Source organism: Globicephala melas, chromosome 7 (genome assembly GCF_963455315.2).
Source record: "Globicephala melas chromosome 7, mGloMel1.2, whole genome shotgun sequence".
NCBI classification, from domain to species: domain Eukaryota; kingdom Metazoa; phylum Chordata; class Mammalia; order Artiodactyla; family Delphinidae; genus Globicephala; species Globicephala melas.
This window is the reverse complement of record NC_083320.1, coordinates 83550212-83578140: the sequence shown is the minus strand read 5'-3', so window position 1 is coordinate 83578140 and position 27929 is coordinate 83550212.

The following is a 27929-nucleotide window of genomic DNA, read 5'->3' as shown; positions in this document are numbered from 1 at the left end:
TTTTTCTAATGTGCTGTACTGTGGCATGTGATTAAGAAGCCAGACCTTCAGGCAGCAGCTTTTAAAGCAGGCAAGTATACATAGTCCTATGGGACTGCAAGCGTATGCCCCACTGGCCACCATCTCCGGGTGTCCCCTGGGCAGCAGTCCCCAAAATTGGGGCTCCAGATGAGTGTGCAAGCTTCTGTCTGGGAGACACCTGCGAGCTTATAGTGAGGCAGAGGGAGAGCGCAAAGACGACATGCACTAGCCTACCTGCCCCGAGAGCACATCCACGTCCATAGCGCCCTAGACATGCCTGCCCCTCCGGCCAAAGCTCCAGGAGCAGCAAAGAGGCTGCCCTCGCAGAGAGCCTGGGGGGCGCCTCAGACCGTTGTCTGCGCCCTGCCCTGGGTGGCAGTCGGCACAGAACCATCTCACAGATTGCCACACTCCCATGGGACCCAGGAACGCAAGCCCTGCTGGCCATAGAGGGAGTAGCCCGCGGGCAGCAGCTGCAAAGATGGGGCACCAGATGTGCATAGAAGCTCCCATCAGGGATCCCGGCCCCTGGAGGCGGTGGAAGGAGAAGAGTGAAGATGGCGGCCGCCAGGCTCCGCCGGAGAGCGCCAGCAGGCCCCCAAATGCCTGTCAGATCGGATGGCTGCCTCCAGCCAACACTCCAAACAAGCAAATGGGCCTCTTCCACACCAGGTTGGGGCACCCTGGATCCACGCTTTGCCCTGGGCCTGGGGGCTGGTGAGTCCCAGCAGGCGAGCCCTTTAAGAGCCCATGTCCCTATAGCCGCGTGGGGCTTGTGGACAGAGCCCTGCTGGTTTTCAAAGCTAGATGTTTTGGGGGCCCATCTCTCTCAGGTGCAGGTCTTAAAAGTGAGGGAGGCCCAATGTGGGGTTCAAACCTTTTGCTCCTCAGTGACCAGCTGTGGGTCTCCACACATGGGCGGGGGAGGTGGGCGTGGTGAGGTTTACGGCGAGACTGTGTCCCAGCCTCTCTTACCCGCTCCGATGCGGACCTTCTCTCTCTCTCTGGATGCTAGGAGTGGCTCGGGCAGTTTTTAGGTTTTCTCTGAGGAACTTGTTCCATATGTAGCTGGAGACTTGGTGGTGTGCCTGTGGGAGGAGGTAAGTTCAGGGTCCTGTTAAGTTGCCATCTTTTTTTTGGCTGATTTTTTTAGTTCCCCCACCAGGGATAGAACCTGAGTCCTGGCCAGTGACAGCACAGAGTCCTGACCGCTAGACCACCAGGGAATTCACTTAGGTCGCCATCTTGAACCAGAAACTTTGGCTTATGGCTTTTTTCTCTCGTTTTAATCTTAGTGAGGACCCCCCCCCCGAGCTCTAATTCATTGTGTACATGTTATCCTCCAGTACTTCCATATTGTATTGTAATTAATTGTGTACCTAACTTTCTCCCCCACTAGACTGTGAACACATGAAAAGCAGTGTTGGAACCTCACCCATCTTTGTATCCCCAGAACATAGCTTTATGCCAAGTTCCTAAAAAAGAGTAGTAAATATTGGCTTAATGACTGGTTAAACACAGTTCCATTTATTGTTTTAATCAAAACCACATCATCTGTAAGTAATAATGATTATCAAAATGCACTGGGTAACTCAAATATGCATCACAGTCCTTATAAACATTTGGTTGTCAAAAGAAAAAAAATTAAACACATCTCCTGCTCTCAAAACAAACCATTACTTTACAATGTCCCAATATTTAGGGCTGCCTTTGATTTGTATTACTTAATTTTGTTCAGTAAATTAATGGATATGTTTGTGACAATGATTCATTTTAGTTCATAATATTTTTTAAACCACTTACGTTGTGTTTCCCGTATGTCAGGCACTGATCTGAGTATTTTATTAGTTGAATCCTCATAGCAATCCTACGAAGAAGGCACTACTATTATTATCCCCGTTTCACAGAGAGCAGTTCAGCAACTTGCCCAAGGTAACATCACTTTGAGTGGAAGTACCAGCATCTAAATGTCTGCAGTCTGGACCTCAGATCTATATTCTTAAACATCACACTATCATTTCTCTGTTTCATGGGGTCTGTATTTCACTTGTAATTCACAGAGCTCCAGGTTTTCTCCTAATATTTTTTGAGAATTCTTTCTCCACAGGAGCTTCCCTTCCCCCTCCTTTTGTGGACATTTAAAAAATAAGGTTCATTGACATATAATTTACAGTTAGTAAAATTTACCCTGTCTCAGTGTTCATTTCAATGAGTTTTGACACATGTATACAGTTGTGTAACCACTGCCACAAACAAGATATGAAACATTTCCATCATCACACAAATTTTCAAGTCCCTTTGCAGTCAGTCCCCAATCCCATCCTCATTCCTTGAAAACCACTGATCTGATCTGTTCCTATAGTTTGCCTTTTCCAGAATATCTTGTTAATGTAATTAATATTTCCTTTCCCCATTAATAGCCTTGGCACCCTTGCTGAAAATGATTTGACCATATATGTGAGGATTACTTCTGGGTTCTCTGTTCTATTCCATTGGTCTATACGTCTGTCTATTTATGCCAGTACCATATTGTGTTGATTACACGTTGTAGTTTTGTAGTAAGTTTTGAAATCAGGAAGTGTGGTACTTCCAACTTTGTTCTTTTTCAAAAGCGGTTTGGGTATTTGAAGTCCCTTGAGATTCTGTATAAATATTAAGATGGATTTTTCTGTCTCTGGAAGAAAACGTCATGGGAATTTCAGTAGGGGTTGCTTGGAATGTATAGATTGCTCTGGGTAGTATTGATATCTTAACAATATTAAGTCTTCTAATCTAAAAATCAGAATGTCTTTTTTTTTAATTGGTTTCTTTAAGCAGCATTTTGTAGTTTTAAGAGTCTTTTGCTTTGTGCCTTCTTGTTTATTCCTAAGTATTTTTTGATACTATTGTAAATGGAAATGTTTTTTCAATTTCCTTCTCACATTATTCATTATTTGTGTAAAGTGCAACTAATTTTTGTGTGTTGTTTTGTATCATGCAACTTTGCTGAATTCATTTATTAGCTCTAATTTGTGTGTGTGTGTGTGTGTGTGTGTGTGATCTTTACAGCTTTTTAAACATATAAGATCATGTCACCTGTGAGGAGAGATAATTTTACTTCTTTCTATTTTGAAAGTCTTTTATTTTTTTTCTTGCCTGATTTTTCTGGCTAGCACTACATTGAATAGAAGTGTTGAAAGCAAGCATCCTTGCTTGCTTTCCTGATCTTAAAGGAAAAGTTTTCAGTATTTAAGAATGCACTTATAATCTTAGATGTTTTGTCCTAACCCTCTTATATATCCCCCCACTCTCTGCCAAAGATTAAAGAGTCCATCTGTCCCATCTCTCCTCAGAAAGGCTTGCCACCGTTTGGAGTTCAGTTCTCCTGGTTACTCTACAACCTCCAAAAACATAATAATTTTGTAGATTATTTGACATTTTCTCCTTGGTAGATGTTGAGGAACACTCTTTTGAAGCTTTCTATACCTTACTTGGAAGTAGAATCCCCTCTTTTTTTCCTGTTTTATCCTGAAAATTATCCAAATTGTAGTTGATTTAATTTTAGACTCAAACATGTCCTTGGGGTTAGCAGCATATCAAGGGTTGGCAGAAACATACTTTTCTGGCTTCATTATTCTAATTCATTCAAATTCAATCAGAGCAATCAGAGTTATTTTCTCCCCTCTTCTGAGCCTTGTTCTTTTAAAACTAATCTCAACCAAAAATAAACTTGAGATAGAGGTAATGTAGAAATTATACTTTTGTTGCCCTCTCTGCCTAATTCTAATTATTTCCCTGATAGAAAATACAGTCTTCCCTTATTAGGTTATAAATGAGATATAGACTGTATTGAAATGGTCTTTTGGCTCTATATCTTATAATAGAAAAACAATTGAGTTGAAAATAATTTAAACAGTTTTTGAACTCTTTATTTTTTTATTAGGAAGAACATCAGAAATAGCACTAAAAGTTTAGTATAAGATTAGTAGCTGGGCTTCCCTGGTGGCGCAGTGGTTGAGAGTCCTCCTGCCGATGCAGGGGACGCGGGTTCGTGCCCTGGTCCGGGAAGATCCCACATGCCGCAGAGCGGTTAGGCCCCTGAGCCATGGCCGCTGAGCCTGCGCGTCCGGAGCCTGTGCTCCGCAACGGGAGAGGCCACAACAGTGAGATTAAAATCATTGTATACATAGTTCCATATGACTTCTTGTATGCCTCAGGGTTTTCAATTGCTTTGACACAATTATGATTCACTCACTTGCTCTAACTAAATTCAAGCACATACAGTGTAAACAACCTCTGGACGGCTAATTTAATAAGGAGTTTCAAGTTTTTTAAGACAGAACAACTATGAGGATATCACTTGGCTAACTGTGAACACTATATATATGTAGATATATAGTACCCTATGGACATTATCACAGACAATAAGTAAATAAGTCACACAGAAATTAAAGCAAGGAGTTGTTTAGACCTACAGGATTAAAATGAAAAATCTTTCTTTTCCTTTATTATACTCTAAATTAATTAATTTTTATTTTGTTATCTAAACTTATCTCTCCCCTTAAACAGTAAAGTAAAACAAAAGTCACAATCAATTCAGTTTTACTCTACAAGTCATTTTTTATTCAGCAAAGAGTTCCTGAGCATCTATTTTGTGTGAGTCAGCACTCTGTTAGGTATTGGGGATTTAACTATGAACAAGGCAATGTAGTGTCTGACTCCCAAACTTCATTTAGAGTAGTAAAAATAAACAAGAAATTAATATGAATTTAAATGGTTATTGAATCAGAAGAGGGGGAAAAGGATTTTGTAGGTGACAACATGGTAATTCAATTTATTCTAGGGATTTTGGAAAAATAATGTTAGTGTTTGACAAGTTGCAGACTTGCTATTCTGAATGTTTACAACAGTGCACATCACATGGGAAACACACAAAAATACTTATAGAATGAAAATGCAAAGCTATTGATTTGCTGGAGGTCAACTGACCTAAAAGTTTTGTTCAGTCATTAAATAGGATGGTTTTGCTGCAACATTTACCTTCATTTAGTAAATATGACCTAGTTCCTAGACTGCAGAACAAGTCAAATGAGGATTCTTTTTAGGCACCTTTCCCAGCATTACATTTGAGGTAGAGGGGCCACTGGGAATCTTGCAAGGCATGCGTGAAGAGTGAAAAGTTCCAGAGTAAATACTTTGACCTCTGCACTCTCTTTCAACAAGTCTTATAACAAAACAGAATTACTTAGAATCAGAAGGTAACCATTTACATGTAGTAGGAAATCCATGGTGTCTGTAACTATAGCATAACAATATATGATTGCCCAAAATATGAACCCAAAATATGATTGCCCAAAATATGAACCCAAAATATGATTGCAATAATAAAATCTAGACTTTCTGTATAACACATACATCATTTAGGGGACTGATTTTCAAAATATGGCCCATGAATCACCGATAGTCTTAGAAATCACATCATGAGGTTCCCAGCTGGCTTATTGTGTTCAGAAGAAAATAAACATCATTGTTTTTGTTTACGTACATTTTATAAATTTGAAAAGCAAGATTGTTTTTCATATTCATGGAAACTTCTATATTTTTAAATAATTATTTTAATCTTAATATTTCTCATGAGCTAGTCAGTGTGTCTCAACTAACATTCAAGTAATAGAAAAAATTTCCTTAACATTTTATTTGTTGTAGTTTTAAATTTGCATTTTCTGTTATTCTTATTGTGCTTCATTGTATCTGCAATTCATTAAAATAGATCAAGAATTTAAAAGTGGTTCATTAAGGCAAATAGTAATTAATTTAATAAATATCTGAAGGTTGAATTTTATTAGAAAGCTGATCAGTTTGCTCTTCCTTGACTTTAAGACCAATGCATCACCAGTTACAAATTCATATAATAGTGACAGAAAGTCGTAGACGATTTTGCAGTGTTTTGAATAAAGTACATGGCCGTCTCTAATAATTCAAACTATTTTAGAAAATAGGCACCAAGTAAAAAATTTCATTGAATTGATTACCTTCACCTCACAAGAAAAAAAAAAAAAATCACACAACTAGAAAGATATCAGCCAACATTATCAATGAGATGTGAAAATTCACTCTAAAACAGAAAGCAAACCAAACCATCAATTTTTAATCAGATTATTATATTAGACACTGCATGATATCAATGTGTTTTAATAGAGATTACTAATTAAATTCAACTATTTGTTTTAGCAGTTTGCTTTGTAGTGGAACAAATTTTCTGATGTTCAGTCTGTATGAGGAGAAAGGCTCAACTACTTTTTGTGCTGTACATCAGACAACCATTCTGCAAGAGAAATAATAATTTAGTTTACAGTTACTTTCTGAGCTGTTACATAGACTGGGAAAAGTGTTGGGTTCATTACTGAAGGAATAGCAGCTATGTACATACCTGAATATCAATCCACATTCTGTTTTTGCTTAATTTTTAATAATGTATTGAGGTGAAATTCATATAACATAAAATTAACCATTAATAGTGAAAAACTGAGCAGCATTTGGTACTTTCAGAATGTTGTACATACACCATTTCTATCTAGTTTCAAAACATTTCTCTTACTCTAAATAAAGTCCTTCACTCATTAAGCAATCACATGCCCCCCCCAAACCCCTGTAACAGATAAATCTGTTCTCTGTTTCTATGAATTTATCAATTCTGAACATAATATAACTGGAATCATATGATATGTGACCTTTTGTGTTTGGCTTTTTTCATTTAGCAAAATATTTTGGAGGTTCATCCATGTTGCACTTCATTCCATTTTATGGCCAAATAAATTCCAATGTATGTACCACATTCATTTATCCATTTGTCCATTGACAGACATTTGGACTATTGTAAATAGTGCCACTCTGAACATGCATGTACACGTTTGAGTACCTGTTTTCAATTCTTTTGTGTAAACACTCAGGAGTGAAATTGAAGTGGAATTGTGGGGTCATATGGTGATTCTATGTTTAATTTTTTGAGGATCTGCCAAACTGTTTTCCACAGTAGCTGAACCATTTGGCATTTCCACTAGCAATGTGTGAGAGTTCCATTCCTCATTTTATATTTTTAACATAGCTACCCTTGTATGTGTGAAGTGGTATCTAATTGTATTTTGATTTGCATTTTACTAATGCTTAATCAGCTGAGCATCTTTTCATGTGTTTTTTAGAGATTTGTATATCTTCTTTGGGGAAATGTCTATTCAATCTGTTGCCTGTTTTTTAATTGATATGTCTTTTTTGTTGTTGAGTTGGAGGAGTTCTTTTTATATTCTAGATTATAAACTATTATCAGATATATAATTTGCAAATATTTTCTCCCATTCTGTAGGCTGAATGAGTTCTGAGTTAGGCAAAAGAGAGACAAGTGCTTTGCATTAATCCTTCAGGTAGCCCCCAAACAAGTTAGAACCAATCTATACAATAATTTCCAAATAAGGCCTGTTCTGCTCCCTTTGGAACCAGGGGCAAGGGCACCTTAGTCTAAGTGGGCCTTCCTTAAATTAATGTTGCATAACACCTGACATATGATAGGTAATAGATAAACATTTTTATTGAATTAGCTTAATGTATCACTGCTATCATTCTATCAAATCCTGTTTATAACACCCCCAATTTTTCTTGACAACCTGTACTTCACCTTACCTCTACATCCCTAACCAAAGGCACTGTTATTTTGAGCTTAAACTACTACAATTTTTTTTTTATAACTGGAAACTTGACCCACTAGATCCATTCACCACACAACTATTAAAATGATTCTTTTTTATAACACAGCTCTGACCTTTTTTCAAACAACTGAGTATGTTTCCCTATCTCCTAGTATAAAGTACAACACTCTCAACATTCTCAAAATGATCTTACAAGACACCTGAATTATCTCACCTAACCTTCCTCTTTATTTCCAGGTTTTTGCCAAAATAACTCACAAAAGCCAAGATACACTGGGCTTCATTCACTTCTGGGAATTGCCAAGGTTTTTCTGGTTTCACCAGAACCACACTACAGTATATATAGCCATGCAAGTTAGTGTACTGCATAACTCTGGGAAGAGTACCAGGTAAATAGAACTTCCTCAGCCAATACCTACTTGCATCCTTGCCTTAGAGTTGTGTGTGTGGAGATGATGACCTACCATATGTTATATTCTCTACATGATATTTCCATGGACCCTTCTCCCTTTATTTAAGTGTCTGCACTTATTCTTCAATTCTCAGCTTAAGTGTGACTCAATCGGGTGCTTAATAAGATTCTTTTGAATAAATGAACCAACAATCATATATAGAGAGTTTTCCAGTTAATAAAACTCTTGTCATAGACACAATTTAGTTAGCTCTTCTCAAAAATTTAGTTAGCTCTTCTCAACAAGTTTATGTGATTATTTATGATTTTAATTTTATCCTTATCTATAAATGAGAAATTGAAGCTCAGTAAGTTTGTGGTATCCCACATCACTGACAGTAGGTGAAGGTACAGAACACATAATCATTAAGTGTTCCAATTTTAAATGGTTAGTTTTTTCCCACCAAACCAAGATGATTTTTGCTTGCTTATATGTAATATTATTCCACAGTAGCATTCTTTGTAAGATTATTGTTTCCCCAAAAGAATTATATGTTTCTTGAGAATGTGCATCATGCCATCTTTTAATTTAGTGATAGTAATTATATTTAATGTTTTAACATTAGTAATACCATTATGTAATAACTTAGAAAACAATTCAAAACAAGAAATCTCTTCTATCAATACTTTTGATGGTTTCATTTAAAAACATTGACCACAGTAGTCAATCTAATGTGATGAAGTAATATAAAGTAATGATAAAGTAATATAGGATAATAAAGTAATATAGGATACACAAAAAGTAATGATAAAGTAATATAGGATACACAAAAAATAATTTCTTGAAAACACTATAGAAATGTACTACATATTTTTAGTAGTCAGGCAAGTTTTAAACACATAACCAATGCAAATAAGTTAATCAAGTTTTAATGACACAGCTGAAGCTTTTTGTTCACATCATATGTTGTATGAGTTGTCTTCTGATGGGATCATGGAACATTATTGAGAACACCAGCTAATTTCTTGTATATGAACTCAATTCACATGAAATTAACACCAAAGTGTAATTCCACCAATTTTTAAGAGTGTACTTTGTGTTTGTTAGTAGTGGTTAATGGATTATTTATATATAAAATACTAATGTAAAACATTGAAATTCTGAAAATACATGACCATTAAAGAAAACTGAGTCCCTTTTCATGAAGGCCCTAAACTTGTTACATCAGTAATTGAACCACTAGATCTAGTGTTTTCAGCAAAACTGGATTTTCCACCTTATATTTAGGTTACTGGTTTTCAGGAATTTGCATTGTGATATATGCAAAGAATTCAATAAGTTGCAGTCTCTGCTGGTCACCCAACTTTCATGTTTAGAATTCATTTAGAGAGGTTAGTCTTTCTCTGTGTAAATATAGCAATATTGTCATGGTATTCATGCACCTTAGTACAGGCATCCTGAAGTTGTTCCCTTGGTTTCTTTGTGTCTAAGCTTTCCACTGATTTCTCTCCTGAAACAACAATGTTCTAATTGATTCCAGTATTCATATCACTGCTGACTTCTTATCTCTTCATTACAAACATGAAAAATAAAAATAAAAAAGCACATCAAATTGCTTGTCATCTATTTTAGTTCTGCCAAGAACAAATGCTTTATTTTCATGGAACAGTGTAAAGTATCTGTGCTGTGGTAGAATACTTAAAACCAAAATGCAGTGGTTTAACATAAAGTTTTCAGATATTTAATCAAACATCTAGATTAAAAAAATATATTCTCACTGACTAACAAAGACAAGATTCTTATTACCTATCCTTGAGAAAATGGAATATTTGAGAAAATTATATGGTGTGTTTCACTATTGTACCTGTCACACACTTTTAATTAAAAATGTATTGATGCATGACTGAACTGTGAAAAACAGACCCATTTTAGTTCAATTGCAGTAATGTACATATAACCCAGTGGAGTAAGCCCATGTAATTATAACAGCAAGACAGCTCAGGCACAGTGAGCCTCTCACACCTCAATCTCAAAGCAGATGTAGATGCTGGGTGCCAAATATCACAAATCTTTGTGGACTCAGCATCAGTGAATTTACTAATCTAGTCTAAATACCTGTAATGAAGCCATTTTGCTAATCTATGGTAAATTAAATATGTATAGAAATGAATGCTGAATAATGAGTAACTTTCCTTTTATTCCCCCCTAGTATTGAATGTCAGAATTCACTAAACCCATCGACTCTGACTATCTGTAATGTCAGTGGCTGAAACTAAATGCAACATTTGCATATTTCAAATAGTGATAGATGCTTGGTACCCTGCGTTTGGAAACTGGACCTAAAATATTCTTTTTATGTTAACTGATTTTTTCTTTTTTTTTTTTTTAGTAATTTTACCCATAAAAACATAACACAATCAAGCTGAAGAAATGGAAATCAGAGACTAATGTTTGACGTACTAGCCTTCATCAAACAGTTTTGAAATAGTCACAAAGGGTAAGATGCTTTAGAAATCTCTGAAATCATAACCCAGTAAAGAAAACCCTAAAATAAAAAATCGTACCAGTTTGATAGTTCTTTTCTTTTTTCTTTTTTCTTTTTTTTTTTGCAGTACGCGGGCCTCTCATTGTTGTGGCCTCTCCCGTTGTGGAGCACAGGCTCCGGACGCGCAGGCTCAGCGGCCACGGCTCACGGGCCTAGCCGCTCCGCGGCATGTGGGATCTTCCCGGACTGGGGCATGAACCCGTATCTCCTGCATCGGCAGGCGGACTCTCAACCACTGCGCCACCAGGGAAGCCTAGTTCTTTTCATTTTTAAATCAAATCCAACAGTTGCATTTTTAATAATGGAGTAACACAATTAATTAGGCCAGTAATCACTAATTTATAATTCTCTATGAGAATCTACTATCCATGTGTTACACTGAACAGTGAGAAAAAGCAGAAAACACTTTATTTAGTTCTTTAGAGGAGAGACTTCACATTAGGTGCTTCCACAGATGGTATCTCAGTTAATCCTAAGGACACTTTTGAGAAGTAGGAATTGTTTTACTGATGAGATAACTGCCACTATAATAGATGAACTGAATTTTTTACCACACCTGGTGAGTGACAGATTCAAACTTCTTATCCTCTCAAAACAAAATCTGGTTTCTTCCTCACCATTGTGATTAATTGGTGTTCCTACACTCAAGTAAATTAACAGTTAAAAAAGGGGAGCTGTCTTTAAGAAGGCCCACTAACTTATGTGACCCTAATATTCTCCATGTGTTTGCATACTTCACCTTATTTTATTATCTTAAGGTTTTAGAGTTAACAATGCAATCTTCATCTTCAAATAAGGAAATGGACTGAAAGAGATTATCTTGTCATCCAGAACTACTAATATGGGAGGCTTATTTCAAATTCAGGTCTCCCCAGTTTTCATTTCAAACTCAGGTCTCCCCAGTTTTCAAAGTCCTGGTTTTTTCTGGAATTAATATATAGAAATGGCTTAAGTGGGAGATAAGTATGAGCATCCTACCATTCTGATTTTGGGAATTAAAGTTTAGGTTGAATTATCTAGACGTGGACAACTAATTGAAGGTTTTTAGGTTGGAGAATAATATTCACTGATATCTCACTATAAAGAATCAAGGTAATTATAGGCATATATCTGGCAGCAACATAAAACTTGATTTAAAAAGGGAGAGAATTGGCATGGGGTAATGAAGTAAAAACTTCTGATGGCCCGAGAAATTGTGCAGTGGAGAAGTGAAAGCTGGGGTGGGGGTGATTGTTGAGGAGGTAGAACTGATTGGATCATTCTGACCCATTTAATGGCTGAGCAATATTTCAAACCTCGTTGAAAAGACACCGAGGCAAAAATATGGCACCAAGAAGGAAAAGCAGGAATGGGAAAATAAAATAAAACATCAATTTTGAGCATAATGAATTTGAGTCCTTATCTTGTGTGGGAATATAGGATTTCGTTAATGAAAGGTCAGAGCAAGATATAATGATCAATGAGTATGAATCAATTTGTATGAATCTGAGGGCCCAACCTGTTGTTTGACAAGAAATGGGAAAGATAGATGTGGACTTAGCTTTGGGGAAGATCTCTTTTTATTGGAAGGAAGAACAGTTCCATGAGTGTTCATAATCTTGGTGGAGAATCAAGAAAGGCAACATTAAGAATATCAAGAGATGAGAAAGTTTCATTTCAAACAAGCAATGGTAGAGCACTCAATTTATGCCAGGCTATAGTCTTATCTCAAGGAACCAGGAATTACAAGGGAACTTCTATATTTTCTTCCACAAAAAAATATAGTTTGATGGCAGTGAAAAAACACATAGATTGATGGGATATTGTAACATAGACTTCTTGAAATGTTGCAGTTTTGAAGGGAGAAACTGGAAGTGCCTCCTCTTTCATGCCCTCAGACTTCCAACATGATAGTTTCCCCTGGTATCACAGATATCAAATGCTCTTTCTACATCTCCTTCATTAAAATCATTCGTCCGTTCATTCATTTGCTTATACATTTGTTAATTAAGCATATACTTTCTGGTAAAGTACATACTAGATACTGTGTAGAATCATAAAAAAAATAGAAAACGCTTGGCTTCAGAGAGGATTAAAATAACTCTTTCTCTTGGGGCTTCCCTGGTGGCACAGTGGTTGGGAGTCCGCCTGCCGATGCAAGGTATGCAGGTTCGTGCCCCGGTCCGGGAAGATCCCACATGCCGCAGAGCGCGGCTGGGCCCGTGAGTCATGGCCGCTGAGCCTGCGCGTCCAGAGCCTGTGCTCCGCGGCGGGAGGGGCCGCGGCAGTGAGAGTCCCGCGTACCGCAAATAAATAAAAAATAACTCTTTCTCATAAATGTGTGCCGTGGAAGAACAGGATGGCAGATCCATGGTACTTTATAATCTAATGACATAAAACTGCTGTGGGAAACCCAAAGCAAAGAAGCAGTGATTTTGAAGATGTTGCTATATTTCTCATTTCTTTTTACTGTGAGACTGCAGTCAAGCTCAGTAGGGTCTTATTTTTCCTCTGATTCCGCCAAGACTATTTCTTTAGCTGTGGTTTCACTGTTTGGGGACAATGGAGATTTTATTCATTCAGTCATTCACATGTAATATGCTACAATTTGTCCTTAAACTCTGTGCCCTCCATCTAAGAGTCTGCTCACTTTTATGGAAGGCAAGATAAAAGAGTGAGATTATTCATTCCTCTAGTAATAGGATTTATTGAACAGATTAAGCAGCCGTTTACTTATTCATTTCCCTGAACTCAGGGCTCCTGGAAGAATTAAAAGTTGTTTTTTTTTTTTTTCAAGGAGAAAGAGTAAAACACTTGGCTTTATCCTGAAAGCATACCTCATGAATCTTTAGATAATGTAATAGAAGAGATATGAGTAAAAATTTCCAAACTGATACTATTTTGGTTATTATACTCACTGGTTTTTGTAGTCTCCCTTAGAAACAATTACTTTGGAAGAGGTTTTATCAACAAATTGCAACTTAAAACATCATCACAGTAATCAGTTTCTTCATCTGGAGAAATCAGATCAGCTGGGTTTCTTAGAGCGCCAGTGGAATTAAAGGATGGGGCTGCCCCTTTTCCAAAGTGAATTGCCTCTCTAAGGACACGTGGAACCACCTTTGTTTGTAACTCCTGTGACCACTATTATTCATTTTCACTTATACAAATTATTCAGTAAAAGGGAGACAGCATATATGAATAGTGAACTTTCAACGTAGTGTGCTGGAAGAGATTTATTGCTAGGAAGAGTTGAGTTCTAGGAATGCTGAGAGCCACAGGGCAATGCAGATGCAGGCAGAAGGATTCAATCACAGTTTCAGGTGCCTTCCTTCACAAAGCTGTTGATGACTGGGGCATCCCCATAGAAGCCGTCTGTTCAACATCTTGAGAGAACATGTGGCATTCAGAGGGACATGCTTAAGATAGGAAGTGTTGTTGAGCAGCCCCTTTCCTCCTTACTATTTCATCCATTTCTCATTGCTACTGTTTCAAAAACTGCAGGTTCACTTGGCCTCCCCAGCCAATTTTCAACATGCCAGCATTTTGGAAACATTCATAGATCTCTAAACCCACCTATAGGTAGTTTTGCTCTAATGTAGATCCAAAAAAACTCTTAAGCAGTGTTCCTAAATTCTCATGCAAATAATTACACACTACTATATATGAAAGGGATAACTAACAAGGACCTACTGTATAGCACAGGGAACTCTACTCGATACTCTGTAATGACCTATATGGAAAAAGAATCTAAAAACGAGTGGATATATGTATATGTATAACTGATTCACTTTGCTGTACAGCAGAAACTAATACAACATTGTAAATCAGCTATACTCCAATTAAAAATTTAAAAAAATAATTAACAGAATCCAACGAGTTGTTTGGCATGTCTTTAATGTTCAGGTTGTGTTTCATTGAAAATAAGTATTTAAAAATACAGAAAACCTTACGTGGACCAACATAAAGCTCATCATGCATATCTGTTACCAAAAGATGTTAGGAAGCATGCTTCTTGAGTTCTGCTTCCCAAGGTATTATATTCCTAACGTTGCTCTAGTGGAAAGTGAAATATAAACTTCATCAGCTTCTTCATTTAGGAATCATGAATCAAAAGAATAAAAAACTTAGAGCAATTTCTAACTATGAATAAAAACTAGAAACACACATGTAAAGATATAATACACATAATGTAGTATAGTTATATGATTATAGTTCTACAATTACAATAAATAAATGTGCATGCTAATACATATTATATGTAAACATATGTAATGTAAATATATAGTGTATAATTGCTATTAGGTCTACTTGTCATATTAAAGTTCAGCTTATTTAATCATATTCAGTGGTCATGAAGTGTGTAGTATAATTTTAAATACCTGCTGATTTGTATTTCTTAGGACAAACTTTATTACTATCTCATGCAAAGCATGGCTTTTTGTCTGGTTTCTCATGAATTTTTTTTTTTTTTAAATACGGCTCCTTTCCAAAGCACCTGCTTTTTTTTTTTTTTTAATATTTATTTAGTTAGTTAGTTAGTTTTTGGCTGCATTGGGTCTTCGTTCCTGTACGCGGGCTTTCCCTAGTTGCAGTGAGCGGGGGCTATTCTTCATTGTGGTGCATAGGCTTCTCACTGTGGTGGCTTCTCCTGTTGTGGAGCACAGGCTCTAGGCTCGTGGGTTTCAGTAGTTGTGGCTCGCGGGCTCTAGAGTGCAGGCTCAGTAGTTGCGGTGCACAGGCTTAGTTGCTCCGCGGCATGTGGGATCTTCCCGGACCAGGGATCGAACCCATGTCCCCTGCATTGGCAAGCAGATTATTAACCACTGCACCATCAGGAAAGTCCTCATGAATTCTTAAGCTGTATTTACAGAATATTTATCCTGATACTTTTCACTTATCTTCAACAGATCAGAAGCCTCTATTGCAATCCCTTGAGAAAATTTTCATGTTTCCTTCACTAAGCATAGTAAATGGATTCATTCTGCTAAAAAAAAAAAAAAAAAAAGCTGTCAACTTTATCAATGAACCTTAAATTTATAAGATGTTTTTCCCTATTTTTGTTGGGCGTGAGTCAAAAACAAACCATTTGAGACAGTTCTCCAATTACTCATTTAGAACAAACAAAAAATACAGTGTGAACAACTTATTATTGAATTTCTTTAGTTTAAGGCAATCTCTGAGTATGCATCCAGTACTTTCCTGGCCATCTTTGCCTGTTATTTGCTCAAGCAGTGGTGAATTGGAAGCATGGTCTTTTGATATGTAAATATAATCACTCTTTTTCTTAGAGTATAAACTTTACAAAGAGGCTATGAATATACACTGTCAGGATTTATCACCTACAACCAAGTACCAAATAGAGCTAAGCCTTGAATTTTTAACTTTCAAGTGCCAAATCTTCAAACTCATGTATTAATTGTCAGGGCCCCAACAGTTGCTGCCCCGTTAATGAGATCAAATTCTCCATGGTTCAAATCTTGCTCAAAATGGAAAAGCTTTATGGTACTAACAGGTTTGGGCATATGTAAATGTGTTCTCCAGTTGTCAGCCTGTCTTTCAATCTTACTTTAGGAATAAGTCACTCTTTCCACAAGCTTCTGTGACTTTCCTGTTTCTGTCACTTCTCACTTGTTAGCCAGAAGAAATCCATCCTGCTGTCATGGGTAAAACATTCTTTATCTGTCACAAAACAGCTTTCCCTATTATTTGCATTTTCAAACCTTTTTCAAAACACTTCCATGCAATTACTCAGCTGTTTTCAAAAAAGTGTGCATTCGGGGACACCTTCATTGAACCAGCAGTAGTAGCAGTAAACGTCTTTTTCTTCAGAGAATTTGCAAGTTCAAAACCTCATAGTATACATGGAGAGTTTAGATTATAATTTTTCAATATTCCTTACTGTACATTTATCAAAAATGAATTTCATCTGCCACTGGGCTGCCCAATTCTCCAGTATGATTAGAGCCATCTGGAATATCTCCCAAACATCATTAGTTTTTAACTAACCCAAATAGTTTTGTGTTGTCAGAATATTTCACCATCTCTCTGTTTATGTTGTCTTCTTCATCATTAGCAAATACATTGAAAGACATAGGTCCCAACACCAAAAGCCACAATTCCAACTTTCAGTTCCTTACACTGAGGAGTATACATCTATTACTGAACATGGTTCTGATCTCTTAGTCGTTTCCGCGAAACATATATATTCTGATTCATTACCATGACATCTTCTGCAGATTAGTAAGAACTGGACAATTAGTATGATGGTAAAGAAAGCAATGTTTTATTTCCTACCAACTTTTTGGTAATTAGAAATCAGGAAACTGAGGACACAGTGGAAAGAGAAAGAGAAAATTTGGAAAATATTTACCAAATAATACTTGGTAGTATTTCACAAGGTCAAGTCTTTTGTAATGTCAAATAGCACAAGAGAATGCACCATGCCCTTCTCACCTCTAACAGCACGGCCTTCTATAAGAACTTTAAGGTTCTGCTTAGTTATGACTTTGACTTTGGTTTGGGAATGTAGATTAAGTCATCTAAGCTGTGTTTATATTTCTTTTAGTATACGGTTGAACAATGCAGGGGGTTAGGGACCCCAACTCTCTGTGCATTCAAAAATCCATGTATAACTTCATTTTATTTTATTTTTTTGGCTGGGCAGCGCAGCATGCGGGATCTTAGTTCCCCAACCAATGGAAGCATGGAATATTAACCACTGGATCACCAGGGAAGTCCAAAAATCCACGTATAACTTTATAGTTGGCCCTCCATACCTGCAGTTCAGCATCTGAGTGTTCATCGAACTAAGGATTGTGTAGTACATTAGTCTTTATTGAATACTTACTAATTTATTGAATGTTATTTATTGAGTAGTACATTAGTAAGTATTTATTGAAGATATCCATGTATATAACTGGACTCAAGCGGTTCGAACTGATGTTGTTCAAGGGTCAACTGTATTTGTGATAATGTTAGCCCAGGATATTATCATATTAGCTATTAAATTGTAATAAAATATGTAACTATTAAATAGAATGTAATAGTGTAATTACATTATTATTATATTAAAAATACACCTATATCACTAGCATAATACCATAAAGGAGGGCGAGGGGATAATTGAGTAATTATTTAAATCACCACTTAATTTCATTGAATTCATTTTGAAAGGATAAAATTTCTGACTTAATTTACATAAATATTTTGGTTCTTTTATTTTTCATAATTTATTTGAAAAATAATAAATTGTTACAGTTTTCACTGTGTTTACAAAGTACAGTATTATAATATTATCACTTTTCTTTCTTTTTTTTCCCATAATTGTCATTTTCAGTGATAGGCAGATATAAACAAGTTTTTAAAATTACTTATAACTCCACCTGCAGCATTTGGTTGTGTCAGGATTCATTCTCCTTTCCTTAAATTTTAAAAATTTTTTTAAATTAATTTTTATTGGAGTATAGATGATTTACATTTATTATGACTTTTCTTGGATTATGTTTTTCTATATTTTAGGAAAAATATAATTGACTAATACCAGGCAAAGTTTTGCAAACACTTTATCAATCCAAAAAATATACGTGTATACATCTTTGTGTGTGTGTGTATGTATGTAATATTTACATGTGATATTCAACAGTGAGAGTTCACACATTTTGGATAACTCACACCTCTATGGAATCCAGGCCATATGGGCACTCCTGTGTAACGGGAAAATCTAAAAATCAAATGCTTACATGCCTTTTATATTCCAGTTAGTAAACTGTTTTGCACTAGGAATCAAAATGTTATATACCCCTTTGAACATATTCTTTCCTGCCACTCATTATTTACTATAGTATATGTTTAAGAACTGATGTCCAACTATCATGTAAAAACATTCATAGATAAAAGATTTAAGTAGTTTGTGAAATATTAAATACACACAAATTAATAATTGGTTAACAACATGATTTTGCTTTTTAAAGAACTATCATCCAATAAAAAAAGAGAAATAAAAAGTAAAACTAAACATCAAACCAGCAGTGCCTTAGGAGGAGATTTCCTTGTTTAGAAGTCTAAATATAGTTTAGTTGGATTTACAAAAGGAGAGCTTTAAAAGTGCTAATAATATGCCACTTATTGACATGCACAGTTTAGTCAGATTTTTTCATTTTCATATGCATTCTGATTTCCAGCACATCCAATATTCACTGCTAACCTGTTGTCTTTACCTCCTTAATTATAAATCTTTGCAATTAAAAAGCCAACCTTTACAATCATTAATTTAAATAAATTTAATTAACCAATGCTCCTGAACTGGAAGGCTTAGAATTCCAAAAACAATTTTTCAGACTACTTTTGATAGTGATGAGTATTATAATAATGAATGCTTAAAGATTCCTTTTCCCACCTCACATATTTCCAAAAATTTAATGTATGTTGTAGCACTTGTTCTTCCTGTTAAATGAGTATGCTATGCTATGTTACTTGCCTTTGACCACATGGAAGTTTCAATAGTTTAGTCATTTAGATAAACAGTATCTCCTGTATATTATAAAGAAATTAAGTCTTTCCTTCCAGAGGAACACCATAGATGACTTGAAAATTGCATGAATTTATCTTTTAAAACAGCGTATTTGGATTAAACTTCCTATGGTCAAGTTTCTTAATTTGTTAAATAGTGAGAATAATCCATGCATTACCATATTATCAGGGATTATCAGTTAATGTGAGGATTATATAAGAATACATATATATATATACTATTCTCCTCTTCCCAAAGGGTAAAACATTAATATTTTACCAAGCTAACATAAATTTTTTTTCTCTTGTAGGAACCTTTGAGAATATGGGTGAAATTACTGAGAACTTAGTTGACTGGAACCCAGTTAACCAAAATCTGTTTACATCAACTGAACTTTCATGTCCTTTATTTCTAATGTTGCTATGAATAAGACTTGTCATAATATACAAAATATTCTAGGCTCTTTCATAATGTATATATTCAGCTCAGTCATCTATACCAGCGGTCCCCAACCTTTTTGGCACCAGGGACCGGTTTCATGGAAGACAATTTTTCCACAGACTGGGGTGTGGGGAGATGGTTCAGGCAGTAATACGAGTGATGGGGAGTGAGGGGGAGCAGCAGATGAAGCTTCGCTCACTCACCTGCCACTCACCTCCTGCTGTTGTGGCCCAGTTCCTAACAGGGGGTCCGGAGTCCCAGGGGTTGGGGACCCCTGATCTATATCTTCTTCATACTTTATGGTGAATATTAGAAAAGTTCAATTACATTTAGCTTACATAGTTCATACGTTAGGAAAATATACATATAATACAATGGCAGAGATTGTTGTTAACATATTTGATAAATATAATAAGAAGATTTTTAAATAAACAGATTTTCTACCTGAAAATTCAATTAACCACACCTTTTCTCCTTCCATCTGGTTAGTAGCTTATTTTTTGGTGCTAGGCATGTGCTTTTAGCTGTGTTAGAATTGAATCTTTATCAACTAATGTAAGCAGCTGGATTTCCTAGAACTTGAAGTCCTTATTTGTCCTCATTAGTGAAAAAATGTTAAAGACACCCACTGTTTTACATTTGCTTGGTAAATTTATGCTTTTATCCCCACTGGAGATTATCCAAATATAATTTTTATTTTTTTTTACCCCAACTTTAATTTAGAAATATTTCCAACTCCACAAAAGTACTCTTTTCTTAGGTTCACCAACTGTTAACCTTTTATAACATTTGTTGAAACATTTGAGAGTTAAAGACATGGTGTAATTTTACCCCTTAATATTTAACCATATATCTCCTAAGAATAATAGTATTATCCTATATGAACAGAGTGAAATTTTCACACTAAGGAAAGTTAACATTAATACATACTAGTTTCTAATGTATAGTCAACATTTAAAATTTCCTAATTGTCCAATAATGCCTTTTTCAGCTGTTCTTTTTTTCCTTTTTGTTTTTCTCCTCCTTCTTCTTCAGTCAAGGATCCAAAAGTATGTCATTTTTTTAAAAATTAGTTATCATTTCTTTTATGTTAGAAGCTAAAGAAGTGCTCAAAAACCAATTAATCATGCTAAAGAACATAGAAGCCATCCAGAAAGGACTTTTTTTCATTGGCCAAATTAAGACAACTTGTCATAAAATAAATATTGACAGAAATGGATTATAAAATGTTGGTTAAGCAAATGGTCCATGAGTCCTTACTGATACTAAAATCAAATCATTAAAATGGGTGACTTGATATGCAGGGCTTTACCTAACAGAATACTGTCTACTAATATATGCAGAAGAAATAATAAAGATTGAAAATGATCACCTTACCACAAATATAGAAATTTTTACTGTAAATGAAAATTGCCAATGGATGCTAAAATTGTTGGTGAAAGACTGTTAGAGAGCAGAATATTCAGACAGTCTCAGTGTATCACCCCACAGATTATGTATTAGCACAAAAAGAGAAAAGAATTAGTGAATGGAGAAATTTTGTGGATTACCTGAGCCAAATGATTTAACTTACATCAACAATAAGTTAAATCAAACTGACATAATATGCCCCGATGTGAAAGGACATAACAATTTTATAGGAGATTCATGAAAGAACTACAATCTATTTTGCAATTTACACTAGCATAACAGAGTCCAAGAAGTTTATCAGAGATGGTATAACCTGCTGATTTAACTTATTATGATCATTTTGTTTACATGGCATGTATATCTTGTCTTGATTCATAATTGAAGAGAAATAAAACCTCTCTCTAGTTGAATATCTGACTCTCTGACTGAAAGGTTTAGCAAAATATTTAGATATTTCTGAGTATGCAGATGTTCCCTATGGGAAAGCAATCCAGGTATGACTCAAATTTTCAATTTCCCTGGATTGTTATTTTTTTAAAGCTTCAAATACATAAAGTTAGCAAGTTATGTGATTTTTGAAATCAGTTTACCTTCTCACATAGAAGTATAGAAACTTACGATTTTGAATCCTAAGCAATGGATGAGTGACAGGATGCTTACCAGTTTGTTTTATCATACCCGGCTATTTGCATATTAACTTTTTAAAAGATACTTGAAAAATAAATTGGTGTAATAAGCAGATATGTCTCTTTGCTTTTAAAACACATTGACTAGAGACAACTATAATCACATAATACACATTTACTACAGGAAGAAAATTCACACAGTTTCATAATAGTCATCAAGGCATTTAAATTTTGGTTTCATCTGCCTTTAAAGGACTTATTTTGTAGATACTCTTTTTTTTTAATTGGAAAAAAATATTAAAGTCTCCCTTTTCCCAGGTTTCTTCAGTACTTTGACAGCTTAAATACAAAAAAATATTTTTTCATGGCAAAAAGACCATGTAACCCCATGAAAACGAGGGTTTATAATGGCCTTCAGCAACAGGACTATGCGTGGTGCCTCTATAATTTTATTTGATCCAGCCAAAACAGCTTAAGTTATATAACGGACATTCCCTTCAAATGTCCTTTCTTTGCAGGCTTGCACATGTATTGTTTTATATATGCCAATGTCAGCCTTTGTGATACAATGCTGCCAAAAATACTGTTTGATGAATGCTAATAAATTCAAATGCCTAATATTACCCTGTAGTTTTTAAGGTTGGGGGTGGGAAAGAACAAAAGCCAAGTCTAAATAAATTATAGTCTACATTTGACACTGAAATTTGGGCCAAGTACTCAAGGCTTCAAAAGATGGAATCTGTCCAGTCAGAATACCTTCTTCTCTCCCTGTCCATGTTAATAATCAATGGGACCGCTTAATATAAAAGCCTTTATAGCACATACCAGCAAATATGGGATCATATGTTATAACACAATAATCTATACAGTTAATGGACTTGGAGAATTTAGCAAAATTCCATGACACGTTGGAATGCATATTATAGCTATGTTTCTTACAAATGAAACTTGTAGTACATGATCTTGATTCTGAAATATTCATTTATTCTGGCAATAGAATTCTATCAAGGCTTTGCTCTTGATGAAGAGGGTAGAATTTTCCACTCTCTATTTGCTGTCAGTTAATTATATAAGATTATTATAAATCATTATCCATGTGAAAAAAGCCACATACTACATCACTAGTAACATGGTGAGGAACTATTGCTACTCTCCTCAGAGCATTTCATATCAGAATAGTCTGGCATTTTTTTCCTATTTTATTTTATTTTAAACAATTTATTTGAGCAAAAATCCACTTGAGTCAGGCAGCAGCCAATCTACCAGATAGAAAGGAGCTCTGAAGAGCTGAACAAAATGAGAGTTTCTACAGGCAGAGGGGAGTGGGAACTAGGAAGTTATACTATACAAAAACAGTAGGTTGATTATTACAGAGTTGCTTTCCTTTAGGGGATGGCAAGGGTATCTCAGGCAGATTACCTAATTAGGGCTGATCAGGTGATTTTGATTGAATGGTTTAAGATTCCATTTCCTGGAGAGCTGAAACTGTAATTAAGTTTTAAGTCTTGGACAATTAAGTGTGGCTTAGCATAAGTGTCTCCATTTTGGGCCTGTTTTCTTGTTTTGAACACATCCTATTTATTTTCCTCAGAAACTTGGTGATCACCCCTTACAACTTGTTACCATGAAGAATTAGGTTGATGGATATAGCTGTCTTGGGTGGTTTTCCTTTGCTGCTGTAGACCTGTTTTCGTAGCAGTCCGTTCCTTTTAATGGAAGGACCAATAGGGTGTTTTTTGGAAGTTGGCCTAGGTGAGGGTAGAACAGAGAGGGAGCCAGGCTGTGGATCCCCACAGCTGCCAAAATAAAGGCTCTTCTAATCTCCAGGGAGAACACTTGCGTTTATTCCTGGGTAAAGCTGCCTTGGACATTTTTGTTACATGTGTATTTTTTTTTCCAGCATCTGATATAAAGTCCAGAGTTCCCTTAAGCTTCGCTCTTTTATCTTGGGCTTGACAACCCCCACTGGTTTGCTACACAGAATAACCACTTTCTTTTGAGAGTAGTTCTCAAGTTTTACTTAAAAAGTTAAGGCTTTTCTTTACTCTACAAAACCCAGGAATACGGAGAGGCAGCACCCAGGTGGCCAGCTGTCATGAATCAAGGTTGGCCCGTGGTGCCCGAGATCCACACCTGCACCTTATATTGGAGGCGTCTCTGCTTCAGTTTGTTCCGAGCTCTTTCAGGAAGAACCAGGCTTTACGCTGCTCTCTTGGGTGAGTGTTTCCACTGTTTTTATTTTTTCGGTCAGTCTGTTTTTCAGTATCTTGGACTGTAGTTTTTCCATTTCATGTTTTCCAACTGTGTTATGGCTTTTCTGCTTCCCTTCATGTTTTCTTTTTGCTCTTTCATCGGGACCTTAAGAGATATGGAAGGTAAGCAGACATACCGGTTGTCTTTCTTCGGTTCACAATATTTATATGGTACCTTTTTTAGGGAAAAAAAGCAAACTAAAACACGAGAAAAATCTCATTAATCATGCTGATACAGTTTTGCGAAGTGTTCATAAAGTGTTTTAGAATTTAGAGAAATATTTAGCTACTGGAACCTTGTGAAATACGAGTCTTTTTTTTTTTTTTCCCCCGGTACGCCGGCCTCTCATTGTTGCGGCCTCTCCCATTGCGGAGCGCAGGCTCCGGACGCGCAGGCTCAGCGGCCATGGCTCACGGGCCCAGCCGCTTCGCGGCATGTGGGATCTTCCCAGACCGGGGCACGAGCCCGTATCCCCTGCATCAGCAGGCGGACTCTCAACCACTGCGCCACCAGAGAAGCCCAGAAAAAATATGTATATGTTTTACATGGAAATATACTGTTTATTTTTTTAAGTATTTTTAATTGAAGTATAGTTGATTTACGATGTTGTGTTAACTTCTGCTTTACAACAAAGTGACTCAGTTATACACATATATACCTTGTTTTTTATATTCCTTTCCACTATGGTTTATCCCAGGATATTGAATATATTTCCCTGTGCTATACAGCAGGACCTTATTGTTTATCCATTCTGTATGTAATAGTTTGCACCTACTAACCCCCACGCCCCAGTCCCCCACCCCCACCTCCCACTTGGCAACCACTAGTCTGTTCCCTATGTCTGTGTGTCTGTTTCATAGATAAATTCATTTGTGCCATATTTTAAATTCCACAAATAAGTGATATCATATGGTATTTGTCATTCTGTTCTTACTTCACTTAGTATGATAATCTCTAGTTGCATCCCTGTTGCTGCAAATTACATTATTTCATTCGTTTTTATGGCTGAGTAGTATCCCATTGTATATATGTAGCACATCTTCTTTATCCACTCACCTGTTGATGGACATTTAGGTTGTTTCCATGTCTTGGCTATTGTGGATAGTGCTGCTATGAATATAGGGGTGCATGTATCTTTCTGAATTAGTTTTGTCTGGATATATGCCCAGGAGTGGGAATGCTGGATCACATGATAACTCTATTTTTAGTTTTTTTGAGGAACCTCCACACTGTTTTCCATACTGGCTACACCAACTTACATTCCCACCAACAGTGTAGGAGAGTTCCCTTTTCTCCACACCCTCTCCAGCATTTGTTACTTGTAGACTTCTTAATGATGGCCATTCTGACCAGTGTGAGGTGGTACCTCATTATAGTTTTGATTTGCATTTCTCTAATAATTAGCAATGTTGAGCATCTTTTCATGTGCCTTTTGGCCATCTGTCTGTCATCTTTGGAGAACTGTCTATTTAGGTCTTCTTCCCATTTTTCAATTGGGTTGTTTGCTTTTTTGTCATTGAGTTGTATGAGCTGTTTCTATATTTTGGAAATTAAGCCCTTATCAGTCACATCTTTTGCAAATATTTTCTCCCATTCTGTAGGCTATCTTTTCATTTTGTTTATGGTTTCCTTTGCTGTGCAAAGCTTGTTAGTTTGATTAGGACTCATTTGTTTATTTTGTTTTTATTTCTATTGCCTTGGGAGACTGACCTAAGAAAGCACTGGTACAACTTACATCAGAGAATGTTTTGCCTATGATCTCTTCTAGGAGTTTTATGATGTCATGTCTTATGTTTAGTCTTTAAGCCATTTTGAGTTTATTTTTGTGCATTGTGTGAGGGTGTATTCTAACTTCATTGACTTACATGCAGTTGTCCAGCTTTCCCAGCACCACTTTTTTCTATTGCATATTCTTGTCTCCTATGTCGGAGATTAACTGACTGTAGGTGTATGAGTTTACTTCTGGGCTCTTGTATTGCATTGATCTATGATGTGTCTGTATTTATGCCAGTACCTTGCTGTTTTGATGACTGTACCATACTGGGTTGTGTATCATAGCACAATGATAGCATTTATTGTTTCTTCTTTTCTAATCATTTGCCTTTGTTTATTTCTTTTATATTTTCTTTATTTTCTTTTTACTGTGCTGGCTAAGACATTTAGTACACAATTGAATAAAAGTGGTGATAGAGACCATCTTTTTATCTTATTTTAGAGGATGTGCTTCAAATATTTTCAGTTGAGAATAGTGTTTGCTGTTTTTGGGTAGATTTCTCTAATGGATTACTTTGCTAACAGATTTAATGATAAATAGTTGTTGAATATTATCAAATACAATTTTCTACCTTTTTAAAAATTTATCATTTGATAATTATCATATGTTTCTCCTCTTTTAATCATTTTATGTGGTAAATTAACATTATGATTTTTCTAATGTTAAACCAACCTTTAAATTTGGGGATAAATTCACTTGCTTATGATTGATAATTATTTTTTACACTGTAGGACTTGGCTTCTGAATATAAAGACTTCTGGTCTATATTCACAGCAAGATTGGCCTCTGAATTGGTTTTCTCACACTATCATTGTCTGGATTTGGAATTAAGATTATACTGCTTTAATGGAAATGATTGTGAAATATTCTAACTTGTTTGTTGCTTATAACTGAAATTATCTGTTTATTGAAGTGGTCTAGAATTTGCCTATAAAACCATCTGGACCTGAGATTTTCCCATAAGGTCTTTTAAATTACTAGTTCTATTTCTAACTAGTTGTAAGAACATTGATATGGGTATTTTTAAAGAATAAATTAGCTTTGGTAAATTTTAGCATCCTATGTATTTACCCATTTTATCTAAGTGTTCAGAATAAATTTACTAATAATATTCTTCATTGTAATATATAATTATATTACCATTTTGTCATTAACATTATTTCTGCCTTCTTTTTTTTCTTCATTAACCTTGTAGATGGTTTGTCTATTTTACTAGACTCATCTAAGCACAAACTTGCTTTTTTGACCCTCTATGCTTTTTCTTTTCTATTTTACTTTCTAGTGTTACTTTATTTTACCTTATATTTTCTTAGATTTATAAGTTTATTTTTCCATGTTTTTTATTTTCCTCACTGCTCAAATAGAATGTTAGCTCATTTAATTTTCAGCCTTACTTATCTTCTAATTCATATGTTTAATGCTATAAATTTCCATTTAATATCCCTTTTGCTCAATTTCCCAAGTTGAGATACAGCAATCACATAATTTGTTACTAAGCATTTATGTTAAAAGCAATCCTCAGTATTTCTTAGAAAATGCTTGCTGTGATGTTATTGTAAATGGTTTTGCTTCCTATTTCATTTTACAAATGTTCAATGTTAGTATATAAAAACAGTCAATTTTTGTTTATTGGCTCTATATCCTTGTATCAAAATATTTCAGAGTCTTTTTGTGATCTCCATATTTTTGCACATGAGGTATTTGAAAATATTTATTTACATTACCAAATGTATGGAGATTTTTTAATTTATATTTTAGTAACTTCCAACTTAATTACATTTTGTATTCTTTATGTTTGTGGGTTTTTTTTTTTTCATTTCTGAGGACTGATACATGGCCAGTTTATATAAGTATTCTGCACATACTTGAGATGAATGTGTGATCTTTAACTGTTGTACACAACAGTATTTTCCATTTCACTTCCCATTTCTTCATTCCTAATATATTCTGTTATCAGTAAGTTCTTCAGATATAATTTTCAGATCTAAAATTCTCTTTTGAATGTGTCTAATTTATTATGTATTGCCATCAATGCATTTTGAATTTATACTATATATTTATGATTTTTAAAAAATTTAGTCTGCCTAGTCATTCCTGAAAGTTTCCTATTGCCTTAACTGCCAATATATTTTTTAAACATTTTATAATTTCAATTCTATATTCTGAATTTAATCATATTAATATCAAATGGAAGTGGATGAATATACATCTGTTTTTGTTTCTGCTTTTGCTAACTCAAACTCATGTTTGGCGACTTCTGAGTATAGGTTTATATTTTTTTGGCTTTTATCTATAGC